Source organism: Corvus hawaiiensis, chromosome 9, assembly GCF_020740725.1.
Source record: "Corvus hawaiiensis isolate bCorHaw1 chromosome 9, bCorHaw1.pri.cur, whole genome shotgun sequence".
In the NCBI taxonomy this organism is placed as follows: domain Eukaryota; kingdom Metazoa; phylum Chordata; class Aves; order Passeriformes; family Corvidae; genus Corvus; species Corvus hawaiiensis.
Window position 1 is genome coordinate 1,313,916 of NC_063221.1, and position 17,030 is coordinate 1,330,945.

At 50.4% G+C, this 17,030-nt stretch overlaps 1 long non-coding RNA gene across 4 annotated transcripts in view; it reads left to right on the top strand.

Annotated features, from left to right (window-relative positions):
- The first annotated feature begins 377 nt into the window (after positions 1-377).
- Positions 378-17,030, top strand: part of LOC125330204 — an 85,672-nt gene continuing 69,019 nt past the window's right edge. The window contains exons 1-2 of one of the 4 annotated variants that reach the window (XR_007205417.1): positions 378-404; positions 860-924. This is a non-coding gene — a long non-coding RNA (uncharacterized LOC125330204). Of the gene's footprint in view, positions 405-431; positions 925-17,030 lie in introns of those variants that run through there. The other 3 variants (XR_007205415.1, XR_007205418.1, XR_007205419.1) reach the window with 3 other exon arrangements.

Genomic DNA, 17,030 nt, shown 5'->3' on the forward strand with positions numbered 1-17,030 from the left:
CGAGCATCCGCCGGGGTCCGCGGGGGAACCGCCGCGGCTTCTCCTGCCCGGGCCGGCCCGCGCGGCGCCCCCCCTTGCTGGTGGCTCACTCGCCCGTCGCGGGCGGGGCCCTGCTGGGGCCGCGGGCGGCCCTTCCCTCAGACCTTCCCCGAGGCGGGCCGCGGGTGACGCGCACCCCGTGCGTGGCCTCGGCAGTGAGCTTCCCCCGGACGCCTGCGAACGCGCCCCGGCCGCTATATACGGCCTCGCTAGGGCTGCTGCTTTTAGCTCACGGTGAGAAGCGGCGCTACCCAGCGTGCACTGCGCTATATGCAGATTAGAAGCCGCCCATTGGTCGGGAGAGGGGCTGGGGGCGTGTCCCCCGTGTGAAGGGTAAAGCGCGGCCGCCCGGCCTGGGGTAGGAGGTGTGGCTGCGGCCGCTCGCGGCGCCGGTGCGGTGGGGCTGATACCTGCCCGTGGCAAGCCGAGGGGTCTCGATCTAGATCTGAAGGACTGAGGGGCTAAAACTTGCCTGTGATGGGCTGTGGGATGGGGAGCCCCCCACTCGTGGCGGACTGTAGGGTTCGGGCCTGTGCGCCCGATCTGGGGTCCAAGCCCTGTTGGTGGCAGGCTGTGGGGCTGGACTGGGGACGGGCTCTGGGGCCGAGTCCAGGCTGCCCTGGGCAGCTCCAGGGAGGTGCTGTGGGGGCCGGCGGTAGTGGTGAGTGTGTGGATGGCTTTAAACACCCCCCCCCCCCCCGCCCCCCACAGTTCAGGGACTGATGGCTTTTAATAATACCAGGGTATCACGGCCGACACAAACTCAGGGCACCTGCCTGGGCAGATACAGGTGTCCTCACCTGGCTGTCCCTTCCTCCAGGGCTGCTCGGCTCCCAGGACGGCAGAGCTGGAAGTGACTGGCCGAGCCCAGGATGCTGCACTGGGGTGAGTCTGGCTGACTGCAGCACACAATTCCAGCGCGTTTCCTGAGGATGGGCTCCTAATTCTGAGATGTTTCTGCCTCTGTGGGTGCAGGGGGAGGGACCTCCACGTTGCTGGACGTCCTCACAGCCCTGTGTGCATCCACACACCTTTTAAGTCCCTCAGGCCCAGCTGCAGGACGCTTTGGGCAGCTCTTTGGGGGGGGGGTCACTATGTTGCTTTTTGGCCTGGCAGAGGCTTTTTGCTGCCCCACAGTCAGGGCTTAAAGGGGTGTGAGTGTGCAAATCTCTCACCTCAGGCATTAGACATCCTACTCTTCTAAGACTGAACATGGTCTATCACGTTACTCAGGCAATTTCTTTTTCAGAGGAAAATGATAAATACAGGGGACTTCTTGCTTGTGGAAGTTGCAGATCTGGAAAATAATTTTAGAAATAAATCCTGTGATTTTAGGATTGCTCCCCAGATTTTTGGTTTCTGACTCTACACTTCGTCCCCCTGAGGTTGTAAGGCGTCAAATAACAAAACTTTTCTGAAGCAGAGTGTGCTGCAAATCCCCTTAGACTCAGTGTGCAGCCATGTGCATGGGGTACAGGAGGTTCTTTGCTTGCCTGTTGCACTCTTTGGAGATCAAGGGTCATGGGAGAGTTTAGAGGCTGAATCAGCCTTACCTGATGCACCTGAGCTGGGGATCAACATCAGGTAAAGAGCTAAAAAGAAAACCAGTGTTTGGCTTCTTCCACCAGGGAGATTGCTTCATTTTTGGCGAGAGGTGATTTTTCCATTAGCTACTTTCTGTACATGGGGATGTGGAGGTAGGGCAGCTGTCTGCTTGGACTGGGAGGGCTGAAGGAGCTGAGTTTTCCTGTGGGGTTTTGGTTTTTTGGGAGGTTGGGAATATCCTGGGGAACCTGGGTATGTGGAAAGTTTGCCTGTGAGTTGCTTTCTTGTGGCCTCCCAGTGAACTCCAGGTAAACTGGGACTAAGACTCTCTTTTCCTTCTCCATCCTCTCCTGAGAGCAGTGGGAATGCATTAACCTGATGCTAATCGTTAGCGTGACTGATGGGAGCAATTAGGGTCTGTAATTGAGATCCAGTCTCTGCATGTGGAGTGCTGTAGTGCAGCCTGGGGAAGCTCTCTGCTAAACACCCTGCGCTGTGATGCTTCCAGGAAGCCCTGGGGTGCTCCTAAATGCTACTGCCCTTGGAGGGAGTTGTGTGTGTTCCCTGCACTGGGCTAACTCTACCTGAAACAGCAATTTAATCCAGATTTACAGCCCTGTTTTGCTGCATGTTGCTTCCTCCAACAGCATCCCCATGCTCAGGGTTGCTGAGAGGAGGCACTGCCGTGCCCGCCGTTGCAGTTTGGGCATCTTTGTTTCCAGTCTCATGTGGGTCCCGCTGGGCATGGCAAGGCCACGCTCATTTAGAGCAGTTATTTATTAAAAGAAGGGCTGGGTGATGACCCTGTCTCCCGTCCCTTCAGCTCCTGGTGACATCAGTGATACAGCTGGTCTTGCGAGGTCACTCATTTCCCTTTGTTTAATGATCTGCTGGCGAAAACGAGCTTCCCTTGCTCGCCGGAGTGTCACTGGGACATGAATATTGATGAAACCTCGGTGGTCCTGTGGTGCTGTCACAGCATGGAGGGCTCATTTGGAGCCGCCAGGCAGTGCGGGGAACTCTGTGATGGAGCGATAATAAAGTGTGGCTGAACTCTGCTCTGAGGTGCCGCTCGACACTTGGAGCTTGCAGGCTCCTGGTGCAGCAGCAAGAGGCTGGGCTGGCGTTTTCCAAAGCAGGGACACAGCATGGGATCGTGAACAAGGGAGGGATCCATCCCTCAAACATCCACAGGGGTGCTGCAGGTATGGGAGAGTTTGTTGGCTGCAGCTTCAGGTGGCAAATGGTGTGGTTAATGGAACCTAAACATTTTCTGAGGGGGAACTGGGACGAGGGCAGATGCAATGCAGTGTCTCTTGAAATGGTCATTTTGGGCTGATGGTATGGAAATCACTATAAGAAATGGGATGTGGCTGTAATAGACATACAAGGGAAGAGCATGATTTTAAATTTGCAGACTTCATTAATCCATGTGAGTCCCTTCCAGCTTCTGCTATCCTGTGTAAAAAGTCAAGGTGACAGCTGAGCCCCTGTAAACAATACCATTTTTTTCTTTGAAAAATAAGATATTTTACATGCTAATTTGGAATATATCACACAGTATGCTGTGCCTTCAACAAGGGTGTATTTAATATATGTGCTTGAATGGCAGAGAGAATGGCAGAGTTGCTCTGAACCCTTACGTAGCTCCTGCAGTGAGAGTCCAAGGCCAAGATGTATGGGGTAGGTGATTGGTGGCCTTTATTTTCCTAACTGTGGAGAAGGAGCTTCTTCACTCTTGGTGTAATGCAGATCTGACCTGCTTTTGCTTAGAGCAGTATCTTCCCTTCCTGCCTCAGGTGTTCTCTGGCTAGAGAGGTTGCAGGAGAGCCCTTCTGCAGGGATTTCTGCTGGATCAAGGCCATAGGATGTTGGCAGTGTCTGGTTTTAGTAATGGACATTAAAAGACACACATTATCCCTCAAAACCTTTGTATACCAGCGCCTGTAGGAGCTGCCCCTTGCTGATCAGGTTTTTGCACCATGTTACATTGCTGTGCAGCCCCTTGCTGCACTGGGGGACTGTTCCAAGCATGGCCTTTCTTGCAGGTCCTGCCAGATGTGGCACAACTGAGCTCATTTAGATTTTAAAAAAAGAGTGGATAGTGGCTTGTGTGGTCTCCAAGCCAATGGTCAGTGCCAGCTGTTGTGTCTCAGCAGTGTGGAAAACCTGTAGTAGAAAGGCTACTGGGCTGCCTTTGGAAAGGGTGCACATGGAAACAGATACAGTTGGAGTCGATAGTCTTAGAGGTCTTTTCCAACCTTAATGATTCTAGGATTCGTACTTCCTCATCTTTGCTAGGGCACACTGGAGATTCTCACCCCCCTGAGGAGTTTAGGAAAGACTGACCCATTAAATCCTTTGAGAGCTCGTGGCCATGCACCAGTGTTTCTGGAGCATAATCCTTATGAGTAAGAAGTAGGAGGGGCTGTGAACCCTGAGGGACCTGTGCCACTGCTCTAGGAGATTTAAGGGTCTGAATAGTACCTTGAGGAGTGGATTATATTCATGGCAGCGGGGGGAAGGAAACAAAAAGAAATTATTATGCTTTTGGCAGTGTAGGGTAGAAGCATCACCTTTCCTGACATGTTTGTCTTGAGCAGAGATGGTATCTATCCAGTGGTAAGGATGAAGAGAAGTTCCATGCTGTCTGGTGTTAATTACAAAGGGAAAAACCACACGAAAATCAGACGAAATTGAATCCCACTGCATTTGATATTCCCAGAGTTGAAGGCCTCAGTGCATCTCATTAGTTTAAAACCCCTGATGGAGAGAGCTGAGCTTCGAACGGGAAAATTGATATGACATTGAGACCTGGGAGAGGATTAGTTGCCTGCCTCAGAACTTGTCCAGAGGAGTCGAACATGCAAATGCTCCCAGAGAGCAGCTCCCTGCGAGAAGGATGCTGGATAATTAAGGCCCCTGGGACCACGCAGTTGCAGCGAGGGAGGGATAAGGTCTGTGTGTCTGAGAAGTCCTTCCGCTGCATTCTCTCTGTGGGGGAAATAATGCCTGGGCAGTACAGACGAGCCCAAAGCTTTGGGTGTGCTTGACTGCTGGTGACAGAGATGTTCTGTTCCACCTCTCAGTGGGATTTGCAGGTGCTGGGTTACAATTGAACTATGCAGGGTACGGCATTCTTGGACTGACAAATTGGCTTATCTGGCAAAGGTGTCTGTGGAAGGTGTGTGGCTGAGACATGAGCCTGGGTTTGGCCCACAGGGTACTTGAGTTTTTGTGGCAGAGAGTTTGGTTCCATTTTGTGACCCTGCAGCAGTGCTGAAGGCCCAAACACACTTGGGTGCTGCAACCCACTGTCTTTAGTGGTATGAAAATTGCAACACCGAGGCAATGTGTATAGAAAGGGGTCCCTGCTTTTCTAGTGCTCGAGCTGGTAGGAGGTGTTTGCCGGGGAGTGCAGGCCCTGGGATGTACTGTGCCTGTCAGTTTGTACCTCTGCTTTGGGCCCTGCTGGGTTTCCTGTTCTGATAAAGTGTTCTGTAACAGCTGTGTGCGGAGAGAGGCTGTTTCCCATTTTCTCCTGCAAACCCCAGCCGTGCTATGTGCACTCTTAGGCAAGGTGCTAATGATGGAGAATCCATGACTTGGCAGCACACCGGGGTTTTCAGCTTCTGAAAACAAAATGTGTTGGTGGACTGGCTGTGATCTCTGTGGCAGGTGGAGCTTGCAGACCATACCAGCTTCTGTGCTTCTTGTGTACTCAGAGGGCTGTTTCTAGCTGGGACATTGCAGTCCTCAGGCAGGATTACTGGAGAAGGGCTGGTGGGACCCCCTTCTTCCAGCAGGCGGATGGAGGCTGTGGAAGCCTGCAGGACTCTGGCCATCAGCATGATGCCTCTTTTTTGGACAGAAACTCCTGCCCAAGTAGCCAGGAGGTGACAATCTGTGCATCCCTCTGGCACAGGCTTTCTCAGAGGGAATTCTTGACTCTTGTTGAAGCAGTGACCTGAGGCAGGGATCCTCCTCACCCTTCTGCCTGTGCCTCTCTCTAGCCTGCTTAAAATAAACAGAGCTTCTGATTCTTCACTGGAAGAGCAGCTCCAGGGAGGAGCCCCAGAGGAGAGCACTTGTCCCAGCACAGGGCATCGCTCATGCTGACATTGCTGCTGTAGAAGATGTTGGCAAGAGTGAGGAGCCATGCTTTATATAACTTAGTGTCACGGCTTCCATCTGAGGGTAGCCTAGGTCAGGACTCACCAGCCTGGGAAAAGCATCAACAAGGAGGACTTGAGACACGGATAAAATCACCCAAGAAGATGATTAGAAGGTAATTGTTTGTTGTTTCCTGCAGGCTAAGAAAATAATGGACTTCAGGTTTAAATTGAACAGCTTTACATGCTGTATGTGGGGGGAGCTAATTCAGCCCTGGAAACATGTTGTCCTGGGATGTTGTGGCGGCCAAAAAATATCGTGAACCTTTAAAAAGGAACTTGGCAATTTCATGGCAGATAACTCTTGATGATGGGCCTAAACACAGCCCTGAAACAATTTACAGCTTGGGAGTTTTTAAGTGCTGGGCTGCTAGGAGCTGGAGAATCATCCTGGGAAAAAACACCTCCACCTTCCACCTTCTCTTCAGTTCTTGCCGTTAGCATCAAGCCCAGCTGCTGTGGGAGACAGGAGGCTGAGTTAGAGGGACCTACAGTCTCTTGGCTGATGGCTTTCATGAGTGGACAAAGGTTAAAAAAGAGTAAGTGACCCTCTCACACATCCTCTGAAGTGAGATCCTCCTTTTCTGAGAGACTGGGATCAAAAGAGCCATTTTGGGTCTAACACTGGCGCCATGTGTTCCTTGGGACAGGCAGATGCTTGAGTGAAGCCTCCAGTGCCCACGCCTGCCTGTGCAGAAGTGGAAGTTGTGTTGAGGGAGTTGCTTGGTGACGGTTCTTCTGGGAAGGTTTAGAGACCTAAACAGTTAAGTAGGCTTAATAAAAATGCATCGAAATTTGTAAACACATGTATCACATCTCTTTGATAATGAAGGAGCAGTTAATAAGTATTTGCAATCAATGTTCCTACCTGGAAGCTTTCTCTGAAAGCATCTCTGAGGCTGCTCAAACAACCCATTTATTTCTATCATTTTAACAACCTGTTTTCTCAAGGCAATTGAAATTACTTGCTCAAAGAGCTGTCTCCCCTCCTCCCCACCTACGACATGCTCCATTTTACAAAGCCTTGGCTCAGTCTCTGCCTTCTGGCTGTGTCCTGAACGGCTGGGGAAGATCCTGGAATTGGTGCTGGCTGGGATCCTGCTCTGCTGGAGGTGTTGGCAGGGCAGGTGGGCAGCTTTGGGTGACAGTGATAAGCTGGGTTACAATCACTCACATGGAGATCCCTGCCTAAAAACCAGCTTATGTGGGAATTCAGGAGCTGCCTTGATGCGCGGCCTGGGTGTATGTGTGCACTGGAAGTACTTGCACTGGCTGGAAGAGTGTTGGTTTGGCAATGTGGGGAGCAGGGCACTTCTTTTGCTGTTGTTCTGGCATAAGATGATATGACATCCCACTGATGTGTTCTGAGCACTTGTAGTACAATTCTCAGTCACCCGACCTCTGTGCCTGGTGCTTTCAGTGCCTTGGTGAGCTGTTGTATACATCCTGGTTTTCCTCTGGCACAGAGAGATCCAGGTCCCTACCTGCTGTTTCCAGCATGCGTGGTCATCACGTAGGCTTGGATGGCTTCTTTGGGCTGTTGGATCAGTATTTGTTCCTCTTCATAGCAGTGTGTGTGAGTGCATGGCTAGTTCCCAGAGCAATGATGTGCCTTCTTGAAGACTGCAGGATTAGTTGGGGTTGGAGTGCAGGGGTAGTTTAGGTCACCCAGCCTGGGCACATCCCAGGACAAGGCTTAAAAGGTTGGTGTTGAAAGTGGGGATGATCCCTGCCTGTTAACAGAAGCAACTTACTCTTGGCTAAGGAAAGATGACAGGTGATGAGTGAAAGCTTCAGCTTCCAGGATTCTTCCCCATGTACATCTTTCAAGGATTTCAGTTCTTGGGCTGTACTGATCTGTTGCCTTTCCCTGGGAAACTGGGAGCCATGTGGCTTTGACGTTCTCTTGTTCCCTGGGGTTATTCCCTGTCGTCCTCTCTGGGGATGTGTTTGGGCTCTGCTTTGTGAGATAACTAATAGGGCTGTCAGCTCCCTTGTCCCAAGAACCTGACAAGACAAATAGTCCAACATGTGTAGCCACCTTTGCAGGTCCTGAGGCCCCGGCAGGAGCCAGCAGGGTGACGGATGGGCTGACGAGCGGGGCTGACACAACTGGGTCAGCGTGAATGTCAAAGGGGTGGAAGCCAGGCCTCCTTCTCCCCTCTGCTTGGCACCCCAGCGCCTCTGGGCCAGACGGTGGCCACTTATCACCCCTTCCTTCCGTGCCTGCTGTAAGCTGGCAGCACCAGAGCCTTTGTCTAGAAGAAAGACACAAGTCATGGTCCTAATGCTGCGCTGTGGAGCTGCCATCTGTCCTCTGCTTGGATGTCGCTGCCGGGGCGGCCTGGGAACACAACCCAGTGCTGATGCTCTGTCAGGCAAACATCTGGTTAGACTGTGCTCTGTGCCTCTGCTTCCCAGCACACCGTGGTGCTGCCTTCCCTCAAAAAGGTGAGCTTCATGCACCTGCACATAGAGATGCGTGTATGTACTTTTTTTTAGAGTTCCAACTCTGTGCTTTGCATCTTAATGCTGCTTTCCTTGCCCAGCCTCCTACAGCCTCTCCTCTCTCATCTGGAGCCAGCTTCTGTGCTGTGGGAAGGGTTGCTTGTTTGGAGAGGACCGTGCAAATAATCTCATGAGTTTCTCCCTGTATGGACGGGTGAGGAAAATTTGCCAAAGCAGCAGCGAGTGAGTCTTGTGAGCATTCTGGAACGATGAACTGAGAGCCCTGAGCCAGTCTCACTGTGCAAAATCCATTAGCCATGAGCAGAGCTGCGTGTGGACTCAGCATTTGGTACCTGTTACGGCCTGAATTAGTCCCTAATTTCTGTCCCTTACAGTTAAAATGGCTCAGACATTTCTTTTTGAGATGGGGGATTGCTTCTGACTGAATACCCTACAGCCATGGCTCTACTGACCATTAAATTGTTCTCAGGAATGCACTGATCCTCTCGTCTCCGGGTCAGTGTAGGCTGGTGCTGTCACTGCACTTTGCTGTGGGGCTGGAAGAGGCACTTTGCTGTAGGCAAGCAAATGCTGAGACACATCTGAGGACTCGATGGCTGCACGTTTAGTAAGATCAATACTACCTCTGCGAAAGATTATATGGTATACTAGGCAGCAAATAGACCACTTCTGCTGGATTTGGAAACCGTTTATAGAGTCTATTAGGGATGGTGAGGTAGAAGGGACATATCTGGAGTGAATTGCACAGTTGCAGTAGTTGAGACTCCCACATGAAGGGTTTTGCAGTCTATTAAATAATGGAATTAAAATCAAAATAAATGAGAAAGTTTTGTCCAAGAAGTCATACGTGCAGCCACATCATCAGCCAAAGAACAGGGCAGAAATGTGCTGCCCAGAAGATGAGTGCTTGCTCCTGTATGCATTGGCCTGTGCTGCCTCCTTGAAGCCTTGAAAGATGTTGGGAGGAGGGGAGGGTTGTCTGCCCGGCTTCTGCCAGGACAAAGAGCCAGTCAAGGGGGAAGCCTGGAGATCCTCCTGCTCCCAACCCAGCTGGCTGTTGGGTCTTCCACCCTACAGCTGCCAGGTCAAAAGTTGTCTTGTGCTGTGGAACATCCCTTGTGCCACACTATGTGCTCTGCAGCCAGGATTAATGCTGCTGCCTAACATAGTCCATGGTGGGCTGGCTTGAGTTCAGGAGCAGCTTTTGGGAACTCTGTTGGCCTTGTTTGAGCTGCCCTTGCGCTGCCATCACCTCCTGCGGTGTGCCCTGGAATAATTAGCTCTAATCACACATGAGCAATAGCCTGCCTGGTCACCCTCTCTGCTCCCGGGGAGCGCGGCAGGGCGCCCGGCTCCTGTCATTTCTCCAGTGCTCTGTCCAGTCTCATTTGAAATGCCTTGCAGGATGAATTACAGTGCTCTAAGGGAATCTGCAAAATAGGATCACAGACCAATTGAATCCATCTGCAAAATGCAGGAGGATGATATATCACCCTATGGATGGATTCTGTTCACCCCTTCTTTTTTAAATTTTATTTTAAAACTCTTGGTGAGAGTAAGTAGGAGCAAGGAGCTGGATCAGGCCATGCTGACTAAGGGTGGGTGATGCAGAAGGGAAGCAAGGAGAGATTGACCCTGTCTGCTGGCTGGTCTGGTCCCTCCAAAAGCAGACTACTGTATGGGAGTGTTTCATGGTGTAAAATGTGCTGGGACAGGCTGGAATTACCAGCCATGGGGAGGCTTTAGGGACAAATAACAACCTGCCCAAGTCAATCAAAGCAGCTTCAAGTAGGAGGTCGTGCAGGTGCTCTGACCCATGTGGACACTGCAGGTACCCCAGACCATCTCAGGGCACAAGGGCAGCTGAATGCAGCCCTCAGGACCTGATTTAGCAATTCCTGGCTGGCTGGCCTGGCCATGCTCCCCTGGGAATGTGGCCAAGGTCACCCATCTTGGCTCTGATGTGGTTGGACTGCCAAGGAAGAAGTTAACCCCCTTGCACTTTGGGTGGATTGAGGTTGGGCTGGTGTTACCGAGCCTCCTCCTCCTCCGGCTGGGATGCTCCAGCCGTGGCCTGAGGGGGAAGGGAAATGAATTAAACCCATCTTCAGACACGTTTGTATTGATTCTGTCACTTTCTTGCTGCTTGCTGACAGGTGATGGATGGCTCATAATGCGACTGGCACAGTACATTACGTTTCCCATCCAGGGACTCCTAAATCATTTCAAATTTTCAAATTCCCTAATCAATATTTTATCAGTAGCAGAAGAAAGCGGAACAGACCCATTTCTCAAGAGGTAGAAGAATGAGCGTGTGTGGATGCGTGCCTGCACATACATAGGCATGGGAGTTTGGGTATTTATAATCACAACTGAAGCACTGTTAGTATAACAATTATATCTGCAACCAGAAAAATTAAACACAGAAGTAGGACCAGGAGTGATGCTTACATTTAAGTGACTTCAGGATGAAGTAAATTAGAGATTTGGATTTCTGATATGAACATGGAGGATTAATGCCATGTGGGCTTTGCACTCACTGCTCAGCCGGGCGCCCATCCTTATGCAGGGTGCAGGGGGGTCGAGGCGGCTGCAAACATGCCTAGTTTTTTGGGGAAGGAAATTGGATTTGCAGCCACCTGTAATGCACTGGGACTCAGATCTGTCGCTCGGCACTGAAGCAGTAATGGAGAAATATCCCTAGCAAGCCTGTCTGGAGCTGGATTATGTGGCCTGGGTGGTTGTTTGTCTGGAATTTTAACCAAGCATGGTGTTGCTTTCTTGGGACTGGAGCGGGCAGAGAAGGATCCTGTTGCTGCCGTGGTGTGTTGGCTCCTGGGGCACTGGAAGACTAAATGGGAATGTGCCTGCAGTCATGTGTGCCTGAACTGGTCCTGAGCAAACAGCATGTGCCTTTCTACTCCTCTGCTGGCACTTCATGCCACAGTAGGAGGTGATCCAGGCTGAGTGAGGATTGAGAAGGAAGTACTGGGGCATTTCAGAGGAGGTGCAGGTGGACTCTGTGATGTTAGGATACTGTGTGGAGTGGCTGGCTCCAAACTGAGACCCAGATTCAGTGGCTTTCCATGTCTTCCACACTGGGCTACCTTCACCAGTAGCTCCCAGTTCCTGCCCAGCATCTGGGTTTCTTCTGGGCTTTGGGTTGGAAGAGCTCAGGGAAGAATGGAGCTGGTTGCCCCTGTTGTAGGAGTGGGGTCTGCACAAAGTGGAGGCAGCACAGGGCTTTGTTCTTTCCCCTCCCTAAGATGATCCTGGTAAGACAGCTGGAGCATGCCTGTCTGCCCTGAAGATGGCTGCTTTCCCCAAATCCTTCCTGTGCTGGTGGTCCTTCGTGTGTGCTCCTTGCATCCCCTGACCTCGCCTGCTCAACAGTCTTTCTCCTTTCAATTACTCATTCTCTTAGACTCTTGTTTTTTATTCCCAGGCTGGATGTTTTCCAAGTGATTTATTCTTAGGCTATTTTTTTCTTCCCTGTGAAGAGAGCTTCCAAACAGCACAGATGTGAGGCTAAACATAACCTTCCTTGTTACTGTCACCTCTCCTCAGCACTCGCCTGGCTGATCTGGTGTTGCCTTTGCTTCCAAGTGTTGTTTCACAGCTCAGTTGTAGTGTGCTGCAGGGAATGCACAAGGTAGGCTTGCAGCACAGAGCAGGGCTACTGCTCTTGGGAGTACACGGTGGAGCTCAAGGGTGGCACTTCCAGGCCCACGCTGACCTCCTGGCCCTTTCCCAGGCTGTGTGGGGACTCTTAGCCCTTTGGGCTGGTGCGCTGGCATAGGCTGCATAACAGGAGAGTCAGACTCTCCTGATAGAGGTAGTTTAAAAACCAGTGTTTTACTCATAGGAGAAACTTTGTGCCTTTCCATCCTGACCTCCCTACAGTTTAGGGGAGAAACACATGCTCTTTCCCCAAGGCAAGAGCTGCCTCACCACCGGCAGGGAGCTCTTATACTCCAGCACTTCTATGCCAGCGTTTTTTCTCTATGTTCAAAGTTTTCCGTGGGCTTGGTTTCAGAGACTGGATCCCTGCTGTGCCCGTGTGGAGGTGAGGTTTGCAGCTATACCCTTTTCTCTCTATTATTGCATGTCAGGGTTTGTCAGGGATGGGGGAGGCCTCTGGTTTGTGCTGTCCACACTGCTTCCTCCCCCAGAGGCACTATGTGTAACAGGAACATTGCAAAAAGACGTGTAGAAATAACTGATTTTCTTCTTCTGAAAGCCTATGCCTGATCTGCAGGAGCAGGAATCCTTTTGAAGAGCTCCTACATACTTCATGTGTACTGGAGGCAGGTTGCAAGGCTGTTTTCCTTTTTCCTTGGTGTAAGACAAGGTTTAATTGAACCAGGGAGAAGTCACTGTTTGCTGTGTTGTTTACTGATCTGGTGGCTGTTTGGAGTTGGGTCTGAAAGTGTCTGGAAGTGGAGTTCCTTCAGCCACACTGCTCTGGGCAGTGTCTACGATTCCCAGAGCACAGCAGGAGAGAGGAAAGAAGCTACTGAGGTGCCTCCCAGAGAGACAAGGTATTTGTCATGTAGCTGTCACCAACCACTCTTCAAAGCAAACTTGGTCACCCAGACTGCCTGCTGCTTTCCCTCTTTAAGGTACAATAGCACAAATTGCCTTTGTCCCCCCTGCTTTGGTGTTAGCTTCCTCTCATTCTGGTGATTTTTGAGGATACATCGCGTATTTCACTGTGAGCAGGACAAGAGTCAGACCCAGACCTTGGTGCTTCACAGCTGCCACCTTTACAACACATGTATGGGACCCCAGCACTAGCTGATCTAGACAATGATTGCATTCAGCTGATAAATTCAGTCCTTCTGCACAAGAGGTGAAGCCCATTGTTTGGCCACAGATGGCCTTAAATACTGTTTCCCTGGATGAGAGATGTTCTGAAAAACTGTGTACCTGAGAGAGAAAGGGGCCCCTTACCACCTGAAAAAGTTTGCTGTGAAACTGTGTGTTGCAGTTGTCATCTTTATGGTTGCTGTGCCTGGGAAAGAGCAAAGAAGCTGGGAAACTCTCTGCAAGCAGTACTAGGATTAGCTCAAACAGGAGGGAGTGGGATGAACTGGCTCCCCAAAGGCAGTGCTTAACCCCCATTTGTCCTTAGGACAAGCAATGTGTTCAACCCTAAAGCTCTAGGACACAGCTCCACCCTGCATCTTAAGAGGTCTTTTCCAACCTAAATGATTCAGTGATTCTGTATCTTATGTGCTTTAAGATATACGTGGGCGTCCTGAAAGGATCTCAGGTTGGGAGCTGGGATTTATGTCCCTCAGGATAAGAGCCTGTGGCAAACAGATCTCAGCGTGGCTTGTCATCTCTCTCGGCTGGCAGTGCCCCTTTTGTAGTGGGACAGAGCTGGTCATGGTGGTACAGCTGCTGTAAGGACAAGGAGCTGCTTGGTGAGGAGGACACAGGCTGAAGATACCTCGAGACTTCATGTCAGAGCTGTCACTTGCCAGCCTGACCAGAATGCCGTGCAGGGAAGTGAATTTTGGGTAACTTAGCGAAACAACGCAAAGGCTCTGCGTGGTTTTCAGATGAGCTGTGGTGGCATGAAGGGGAAAGGCCCAGCTGGTTTTAATATCCAGCTTAAGGGAAGTCCTTTTGTTCATTTAGTGTTGATTTAAAGTGGTCTGAGGAGGTGAAATCCTCTTGCCTCATCTGGGTCTAAGCTGGGTGCTGATAAGCAAAGAGCTGTTTTTCCCTGCCAAGCCAGAAATAGCCTGCCCAAGTAAGCTCACCATAGCAGCATTTCTCATTCAAAAGTTAATAAGCTTTGAAATTGGATTTTAATCAACTAATCTTTGATCCTAGGCACTAGAGCTGGATTAGGAGTGTCCAGTAAACCAAGTTACATCTTTCTTCCCTGCTGTCTTTTCCCCACCCCCCAATCTAGCAAAGAAAAGGCCGAGAAATGTTTCAGCATTTGAGGACCTGTGCATTTTAGGGTTTGTGTTGTGCCTATTCTTTTGGTCTGATCCATCCCATGGATGAATGGAAAAACTGACCTCTGGTGGACATCTGCTCTTCCAAGGTTATAAATGTCTTTTAACAGCTCCTTTTGGGAAAAGGGCTGGAGGTCTTTTTTAACAAAGGTTTGTATTCAATCAGATGAGGTGGGACGAGGGATGGAAGATCTGCTGTGGCCCTAACCGTATCTCTCCTATTCCCAGCATCAAAATAGAGTACCATGAATTCTGCATCCCACAGAATCATGAAATAGTTGAAGTTGAAGGGAAATTACAAAGGAAATTACAGCTGGACTTCAGGGTCACGTAGTTACACTTCTGCTCAAGGGATGGGTTCAGTTTAGACCTCTCCAACTTATTCCTTCTCCCCATAAATCTGAGCAAACACTCCTGTCCCAATTTACCCTCCAAACACTTTTCTCTTGATCGGCTAGAGTAGAAGCTGATTTTATTCTTTTAAAGCTATATTTAGATTGTGGTGCACAAGCTTCTGTTTCCTATGGAAATACTGGCTTAGTGAGCTCCCTGAGGACCACACAGTTCTTCCCTGTGCTTGTGGGATGGTCAAATCAAATGGGAGAGGATTTGTCTGGGCAGCAGAGGAAGCACACAGAGGCACTGCGCTGCTCACATGCTGTAGTCTTGTTATCTCGAGTCATCCCTGACGCTGCTGTGTTGTCCAGGGTCAGGGTGGGGTCTCTAACGAGCGCCTCTTTCCCTAACCTCACACCCGGGGTGCTGGGAGAGCGGCACAGAGGCTCTGGAGTGGGCTTGCCAGGGGTGGCTTGGGTTTGGTGGGACGCTGGGGAAGCCGGTCCCGCTGGCTCTGAGCGGAGTCTGCGCGTGGCTCTGCTCTCCGGTACTTCTGCTCGCTCTCCCAGAGGATGCTGTATTTCCCTTGCCCCGGGCTATGAACATCTGTCTGGACATTTATCTTCTTTCCTCTGAGGACAGACAGCCGAGGGAGTGTAATGGTTCTTCCGAACACACTTTACAACCTAGAGTATCTATTCCATATAAAACTACCCTAATGGCCAGCTTTTACCGTTTCCAGTACTTTTCAGGGGATTTAAGCACTGTGATGGTACTTGCCAGGAATATGAACTGTGGCGTGTCAGCTTTTGGGGGCTGTCCACGCTCTGCTAGGCTGACAGGTAGCTTGAAGGGAAGCTGGTCTAGTGGGCAGGATTGGCTGGCCCTTCAGAAAAGTGTGCTTAGGGTGAGTCAGCTTCCCCTGGAGGTGATGCTTCCAGCCAGCCACAGCCACATGGTAAATTGAAAGTGACATTGATTTACTAACCCTCAGGCCAGTACAGTTAGCAGAGCTGATTGTACCAAGGGAGGGATGAAGTTAGGCTGGCTAGGATCCTCTGAGGCCTCTGGATTTTACAGACCTTGGAGGGTACAGATCCCCAAACCTTCCCAAGCTGTGAGTGGAATCCAGAAGCCCTCACTGGGATGATCCTTAGAAGGAGTCCAGAGCACATCTGATGCCCCACAGAGTGGCAGGTGGGGTCCCAGAAGCTTTTTCCAGGCCAAGCTCAAAATAGAGGAGGTCTTGACTTGCACAGCCCCAGCTGTGAAAAGATGATGGACTTGTACAGGGAAATCTGCAGAGTCTTTCAAGTTTTTCCTCATGTCTTCCATTCCTACTTGATATTTCTAGCTAGGGCTAGTTTTCTTCTTTTTAAGTTCAGATAAAGAGCTGCCCCCCTTAACAAACCTCATTCCTTTCTTGGGTTACCAAAGAGTTCTCACTCTGGTGGCATGTGGTGATCAATTATTTCGTGAAGCTTTTTGGAGTGAAGCTGCTCAATCCCATAACAGAGCAGCAAGTCTGGTGTGGCAAAACAGCATCGAAGGCCTCAGCTTGTCCTCCAGGCTGCATGAAATGTGTGAACGAGCCGCCAGCAGCCGTGGTGGGTGTGAAGACCAGATCATGCCTGCTTTGGGATGTGTGAATGTTTTGACCTTCTTAGGGCTTCCCACTGCAATGTTTTAGGGCCTGATTTCTGACAGGACTCTGCATCTCCCAGCTTGTGTCCAGCTCTCTTGCGCAGTTGACCCCAAATCTGAGCATGAGATCAGGTTTGGACACTTCTCCATGTGCTGTGGTAAATGTTTGTGTGGCTGAAGAGAAGAGGCATAGGTCAAAATATCTAGGAGAGAGTACCTCATCCTATTCCTTCCTCCTGATCATCTTCTCAAGGTGATTTCCTCTTTGTTGCTTCCAGCCAGCCACTGGAAGGACTGGAATCTCTGGAGGTGTCCCTTCTGGAGAACCACCCAAGCTAGAGCCATCTGGTGAGCTATGACTTCCAAATTTGAAGTTTTTTCAACGGTGTTTGAGTGGAAAGGCTGCATGTCCAGTGAGTTGTGGGTTTATGTTCGGTTTTGTTTGGGGTGTTTTTATGGGGAGAAAATAAAGGCCAAATGGATTGTGTTGTGCAGGTAGAGGTAAGCAGCTGATGGTCACGGAAGTTTGAGGTCTCAGGGACCTGCATGAGTTGAGAATACAGGAGAACCAATTTTGAGTCCATGTTCAGCTTGATTCAGAGCAATGTTGAGCTTTTTCCCTCTCTTAGGCTTACAGCCTAAGGAACCTCTTTTTTTTGATCTGTGCGTAATCTCACCCAACATTATGGATCCATCTCCTTGAAAAAGATTGCAGTATTGAAGTAGCACTTTTGACTGTCTTTTTCGTGGCTGTGTTGTGTTGGGGCAGGTTTGGGTATGGCTGTGGGAGCTGGTAGGAGGATGCTATGGAAATGCTATTTGCTGTGATCGTGCAAGCCTGGGCAAGGAG